The sequence below is a fragment of the Gobio gobio genome, assembly GCF_949357685.1.
Source record: "Gobio gobio genome assembly, chromosome: 23".
Classification (NCBI taxonomy): Eukaryota; Metazoa; Chordata; class Actinopteri; order Cypriniformes; family Gobionidae; genus Gobio; species Gobio gobio.
The window spans coordinates 34,424,245-34,432,207 of record NC_137119.1 but is presented as its reverse complement, the minus strand read 5'-3'; positions in this window follow the sequence as shown (position 1 = coordinate 34,432,207).

Genomic DNA, 7,963 nt, shown 5'->3' with positions numbered 1-7,963 from the left:
TCTATGATATTGGTTTATTTGTCTTGCCTCAAGCTATAATGCAAATCGATTTTTCAAATTTGCAGATTCATCTAGGGTAGCTTGATATTACAATATTGACGATATATGGTTATTATCTACCACTCAAACATTTTATTGAAGTATCATATAGATTCTGTAAAACGGGAACCAATAGACTAGGCTACTATAATGACGCTGGCTTGTAAACGTGAGCATCGAAATCATTTGGCGTTTGAAAAAAATAAAACCCATGAAATTATATTCATATGACATGCTGAAACATATGCCACTGTACCTGGGATGAAGACATTTCACACGCGACGCAAGCAGAACACCTGCATGTGAACTCCGGCAGTGTTCAGGGCTATCATGTTTGTCATGTCAACAAATGCACGTGCGATGCATCCACTGATGTAGAATGACAGTTTACGACAGTAGTAGAGGACAATACTGTTTCTCAACTGTAGGGGGACCCCGAGAGCAAAAACTACCTAGTGCTGCTTTAATTCAAAATGAAAATATATTGATTTGGTAATGTATTCTTAATAATTGTAATTGCAGCTTTATCATCTCGTGCGCTTTCTTTCCCACACAGCTGCATAGTAAACATTCCTAAGGTAAATAAAGTAAAATTATTGTTTAGGCCTACATAGTCATACAATAGAATATGCGAATATAACAGTCATTGCCATAACCATTCATAAATACTCTAGTTTGTATAATAATAACTATATTCAAATGCATACGTAAACTCTTCCAACGGCTGTGCTCCATCGTTTTTAGTGGTGATGCGACGCCAATGACAGTTGGGTGATTTTCACTCTCCACTTCCTGTGAAGTGATGGCTGCGTCCGAAACCTGGAAAATGCTTCCTTCGGAGGACACATTCCAAGGCAGAAAAGCATCAAGGCACATCCGAATCTAATGTTAGCTTCACTTCCTGTCTCCAGAGATACCTTCATCTGATCGATTTTTGAAGGCAGCATATTTGTATCCTTCGCTGCCTTTGCTATCAAACTATCCTGTGCTTCCCATTAATATGTGACAGTTGAGCTGGAAAAAAAGATGGCGTCCGAAAGTTGCGTTTGTTGGTCAGTTGGTTTGTGTGTAAATGTACGTTTTTTACCAATATTTTCCACTTCTGTCATTTCTATTGAGAAATTACTAATGTAGTAATTAAATATGTGTTTAGTTCTCACCAAAGATCTCTCTATTTTGCTGTAGATCAAAGTGCAGGCTAAGCAGCGGCTCCACCACAGCAGGGTACAGTGAGAAATGTATGATTATTTATTTACATGTAGGCCTAATTTACCAATAATTGGAATTTCAAAAATATTTTGCTGCAAATTGTCTATTATTCTATTAGTCTGCCTTTACATTGCTTTATGCGTTACTAGCATTTTAACATGTCATCTTCCTGAGAACCAGAAAAAAAGATTCAGAGAATTTAGAATTTTTTTTTTCTGTCATTTTTTTTGACACCAGAACATATTTATTGAGACAATTAAAAGACATGAATAGACAAACAATGGGATTTTTTTTCTATTGAAAAAAAAAACCTTTCTTCAAGGTTTTTTTATCCAAATTTTGTATAAAGATGATTCTCAATGTTATGAAAGATACAGAATAATTTGATATACCCTTCCCATTCTAGGCAATGCAGCTATACGCTGTATCTAATTTGCATATTAATGTGTTTTGGGACAATATGTAATGTAAAAAGACGTGTAATAATATTTTCACAAGTCTTGAATTTCATAAGAATATCCAGACTTAAAACTGTGTATGTTGTCAGAGATATTTGCTAAATTAGTCAAAACCTCTATTCTGGGTCTCAGGAGGATATTTATATTTAGATGGTCACTTCCGAAACTTTGCAGCATGTGATTGGACATCGGTCCTCTTAGCAGCAACAGTTTTATTCAATGAATGTTACAGACTGTAGCCTTGAAAGTGAGCCAAGATCGCTACAATCACTAAAATGCTCTTGCTTTGTCAGTTCATCGCAACAAAGTTCCGTTATAAAAATGAAGTTGTCATCAAAAAATATCTTACTGACTTTGTTTGTTAATGAGAGGTTTCGCATTAACTTAGCACTGAATAGCCTAAAAACTCTGGCGTTTTGAGCGGTGAGATTCTGATTGTGTTTGAGAGATCAATAACTATATCTGTGATTGGTGGCAGTGGCTCAGTGGTTCATAGGTTGTCTACAAACCGGAAGGTTGGTGGTTCAATCCCCGGTTCCACCTGACCAAGGCTGCGGCCGAAAACCTAGGCAGCTGACTCATTGCCTCGCTGCCTTATCAGACAATGGCTTGTAAGGCAGTGTTTGTGCATGAAGGCACCTCACAAAACTAATTTCGGACAGACTTCTAAGGCAGTGTAATCATCCATCCATCCATTATCTTCCGCTTATCCGGGGCCGGATCGCGGGGGCAACAGTCTAAGCAGAGACACCCAGACTTCCCTCTCCCTAGCCACTTCCTCCAGCTCTTCCGGGGGGACCCCGAGGCGTTCCCAGGCCAGCCGGGAGACATAATCCCTCCAGCGTGTCCTAGGTCTTCCCCGGGGCCTCCTCCCGGTGGGACGTGCCTGGAACACCTCCCTGGGAAGGCGTCCAGGAGGCATCCGATATAGATGCCCGAGCCACCTCAGCTGGTTCCTCTCGATGTGGAGGAGCAACGGCTCTACTCTACTCTGAGCTCCTCCCGAGTGACCGAGCTTCTCACCCTATCTCTAAGGGAGCGCCCAGCCACCCTACGGAGAAAACTCATTTCGGCCGCCTGTATCCGGGATCTTGTCCTTTCGGTCATGACCCACAGCTCATGACCAAAGGTGAGAGTAGGAACGTAGATTGACCGGTAAATCGAGAGCTTCGCCTTACAGCTCAGCTCCTTCTTCACCACGACAGACCAGTACATCGACCGCATTACTGCAGACGCTGCACCGATCCGTCTGTCAATCTCCCGTTCCATCCTCCCCTCACTCGTGAACAAGACCCCGAGATACCTGAACTCCTCCACCTGAGGCAGGAACTCTCCACCAACCTGAAGTGGGCAATCCACCTTTTTCCGACTGACTTATGGCGCAGCTGGGGCCCCACCCTGGAGCCAGGCCCGGGGTTGCGGCTCGTATGCGAGCGCCTGGTGGCCGGGCCTCCACCTACGGGGCCCGGCCGGGCTCAGCCCGAAGGAGCGACATGGGGCCACCCTCCTGTGGGCTCACCACCTGCAGGAGGGATCGTAAGGCGTCGGTGCTTAGTGGATCGGGCAACAGTCGAAGGCGAGGACCCCGACGACCCGATCTCTGGACACGGAATTTGGCTTTAGGGACGTGGAATGCCAGTGTAATGATCTACAGCAAAATAGAGAGAGCTTTGGTGAGAACTAAATACATATTTAATTACTACATTAGTAATTTCTCGCTAGAAATGACATCAGAAGTAGAAAATGTTGGTAAAAAAAACGTACATTTACACAAAAACTGACCAGCAAATGCAACTTTCGGACGCCATCTTTTTTTTCCAGGTCAGCTGTCACAGAATGGAAAGCACAGGATTGTGGGATATCAAAGGCAGCGAAAGATACAAATATGCTGCCTTCAAAAATCCATCAGATGTCTCTCAGGAGACAGGAAGTGAAGCTAACATTAGATTCGGACGTGCCTTGGTGCCTTCCAGCCTTGAAATGTGTCCTCCAAAGGAAGCATTTTCCAGGTTTCGGATGCAGCCCATGTGTCAAGGTGTCGATGAGCAAGACACCTAACCCCAGCTCCCCCTAACTCTCCCGACGAGCTGGATGGCGCCTTGCATGGCTGACACCGCCGCCGGTGTATGAATGGGTGAATGTGAGGCAATGTGTAAAGCACTTTGGATGGCCATGGGTCTGTTGAAAGCGCTATATAAATGTACCATAATTTTACCATTGGCTACATTACTCACCGCTGCAAAAACTCGCTGTAAATAGATGCATTTGACGCTCTCCAGAGCTCGAACACAAATTTGCAAATCTGCCAAACAGTATCAACTGAGGGTGCGTTTGCTTGCGTTTGAGCACCCCCGTAGAACCAGGCCTGACTACCGTGTTTTCTCCTATTTCTTTATATGGCAAAAATACTAAGAATAGAATGTTAAGCACTGGCTTGGCCAACTAGCATTTCCCAAGGGTAATACTTTTCCAATTCAAACTAGACCGATCTAGCTTTTTATGTGACTGACTTTAAAAAGGTAGGACCAGATCTCTACACATAATTCAGATGCAACAAGTTTTATATAAGTATGTATCATGTATGTAAGTAGGTTAATTTTCAACTAAATATTCAAATAAATGTTCAACTAAATGACTGATCTGCCCACCACTATATGATCATTGAAATGAGCTGGATAACATCACCGTTTTCTCCAGAGCGGCTGTACAGCCGAATCAAATTCTGTTGCATTATTTTCCTGTTTAACACTGTGAAGCCGCTTTGAAACAATCGGCATTGTAAAAAGCGCCATATAAATAAAGTTGACTTGACTTGGTTGTGTGATGTGATGGAAATGTTTTATGTAACGGCCTCAGAATTGGTCAAAAGTGTATTTTGACATGGAATGTGCAGACTCAACAGGTTTCACAGACGCGGCTTAAACCTAGTCCCAGTCTAAAATGCATTATTGAGCTGTACCGACCCAGTGCCGAAAAACTCCATCTCATGTTCTCCAACATTAAAATCGTCCAATATCGTTGTTTTACCTTTATTTTTGTAAAAGGTGCCATACGCCGTGAAGAAACAGAACACAGAAGTCAAGCATTTGTGGTTAAAAAGTATATAAATGTTTGTTTTTTAGAAAATGACAGATGGTTTCGCTAGATCGCGCAGAGCCTTTGAAATTGCATTGATTTGGACCTTCAACCCATTGGTTGCAATGGAAGTCCATTATGTGGAGAAAAATCCTGGAATGTTTTCCTCAAGAAACTGTATTTCTTTTCAACTGAAGAAAGAAACACATGAACATCTTGTATGAGATGGGGGTGTGTAAATTATCAGGACATTTTCATTTTAAAGTGAACTAATCCTTTAAATTGAACTAAGGCCTAATCCTGGCTTAATCTAAGCCCTGTCTGTGAAACTCAGGGGTCAGTTGCATAAACCGTTAAGACTAGTCTTACAAGTTAGACACATTTTTTTCTTTAAGACTGTTCATCATTTTTTTTAAATCAGTTTCATAAAAACATAGACTGGCCTAATTTGATACGAAAAGTTAGACTGAATGCCACTTGCCTAACTGCTAGTGGCTCATACTAGATCTTAAAACACTGTCTTAACATAATGGCTTAGTTTATGCAACTGGCCCCAGGTCAAAGACCATGCATCACACCATGAAGGAATCTAGATGTACCCAAAAAGTGCTTACCATTAGAAGTAACAGTCATGTGTTTAGCTTAGGTCATTACAAACCAGAACAGTATAACCAATTACAGCGAAGAAGACTTGAGTGACATTGATTTTTACTCAACAGTAAGATATAAATGTACATTCCAGTCAACAATTTGATCTCATGAGCTCATGACCCCAGAACACTCATACTGTGAGCGCACCACGTGATATCATTGTGTTAAACTCTCATTCTGTTAGTTTAGTGTGAGTTTACTGTGCTAGCCAGCAGGTGGGATTACTGAAGCCAGGTGATTCAACCTGAGCTGGCAAGATGGCAGGTTCACATGTACCTGGCCATGTGCCAGAACTCGGCTAGCACAGGGCCAGGCCACAGTGCATATTAGCATTATAATGACATATGAGCGTATGTGAATAGCAATAAAGAGACCACTCACCATTTCTCCAGTGTAACAATTCCATGCTGAGTCCAACGGTTTGCTAACAAATCCTGCAGTCTCCATGTTTTTCCAGTGTTGAGAAGCAAGTAGAATGTCCCCCCGGTGACTGATATTTGAACTGCCTCCTCTCAATCTGCTCAACATTTTAAACTCACAATGAGCTCATATATTACTCATTGTGAGTATCACAGTATAAGAATGGTGTGATGTCACTGTGATCATCGCATGATCTCACGTGTTGACTGGGATTTATCTTTCTGTTCAAAGAATCTCTTGCTTGTTGTGACCAGTGATCTCCTGGTCATTAATAAAACTGAATTCCTGCAAAGAGCAAACTTTGTGTCTGGTATTTTGCAAGTATTAACCCATTTGCAAGTATCATCCCAAATATTTCTGAATGGTTTCATGCATATAGTCATGTTAATAGTGTCCTATGTGAACATGTTCTGCATTTATTTTCCCCAGGTTTTTCTTTTCTTCTTAAAAATCGTATTTGAATGTGCGGCAACTATAGTTGCCGGTGGGCAAATAAGTTGTATGCACCCCTTCAATGTCAAATTTGAATAAGAGGAGAATATTTGGCATCTAACTCAAAATAACTGCTTTCAACAGATCAATCTTTATTCATAAACAAATGTATTATGTATAAAAGTCGAAGAACGTTCAATGCAAACTCAAAAAACCTGCATCTATCTTATAATCTTTTGAATATGAAAACACAACAAACAACAAATTTGCATTTGTCTAAAAATGGTGGAACTAAGTGCAGCCATTAAGTTGCCCCAACAGTGCATTGCGTATCAAAAAGTTAAATGAAAATAAATAAATAGAATGACGAAAAAATTACATCTATAACAAAAAATATTGTCCCATAGTATTCAATGGCTGACTGTAATAGGTGATTTCATATAATAATGTAAACGTAAACTCTGAATTTCCACATTATAATGGAATCGTAAGCTACTAGTCATAAAAAGAATTAGGGTCCTTGACCGATTAGAATGAAACACATCCATTCCAAACTGGATGAAGGGTCCTCAATATTTTGGCCCTTACAAGACATATCATAAAATATTATATTTTTCCCTATCGAATTAAGGTCTACTATACAGTAGAGATGTCAGTTAAAGGGTTAAGTTACATTTTAGGTTGGATATTATGAAAGCAAAAAGCATTAAACAAGACCAAAAATCTTGATTTATTAACCTGTTAACACAGTATACCCCATTTCCCCATTATATGTACTTACAAGTCATTTGCCCATCGGCAACTATTGTTGCCGTTTTGACTTTTGACTATACAAATAACTATAGATCTGTTGTAAGATATTTGTTTTGTTTGGATGATTCTAGACACCTTCACGATTATGTATATATATATATATATGTCAACAAAAAATACTTATTTGTAACATGAAAATAACCTTTCTTTGGGAGGGTTTGCCTTCGCTATGCTTCCTGGAAGTAGGGGTAGGAAGTTGGCAGCCTCTTGTGACAGGAAGGAAGTTAATACCTTTTTTTTCTTGAAATCCTTTATTTGGTTGTTTGCTTGCGTGTCATTGAGATATAAAACATGGATAATATCTAGAAAAATACTTACAACGTGCCGGTGGGCGTAAATGGGTTAATGATCCTGACCAGCGTCCACATGAGAAGGGCGGTCAGAGTGTATAGATGCTAGACCTGGGGCACGTTCAACGCTCAAACCGGTGCGCAACGTTTTGCTACGGTTTCCGGTTGAACGTCATGTTTCCTGGAAACGGTGCGCACCGGTGTGCAACGGGTTTGAGATGCGTTTTTTTTCGTTTGGTGGGTGTGTCAAATATGTCAGTCCAATCAGCAGCAACATGTATATAAACCACGCGGTATTAAAGAGATAGCTCACACAATGGGTCCAAGTGAAGATGTTTACAAATGTGTCCGCTGCAGCTCAGTATACACAACAATTGAAGATATTAGAAGACATGATTGTCGTAAGAGTTTATATATATATATATATATATATAATATATATATATATGTATATAATCAACATGATGATGTATTTATTTATATATTTAGCTTCATTGCAAGGCAAGTTTATTTATATACCAAATTTCATATATGGTAATTGCTTGATATGCAGTGAGAAAGAAAATACAAGCTATT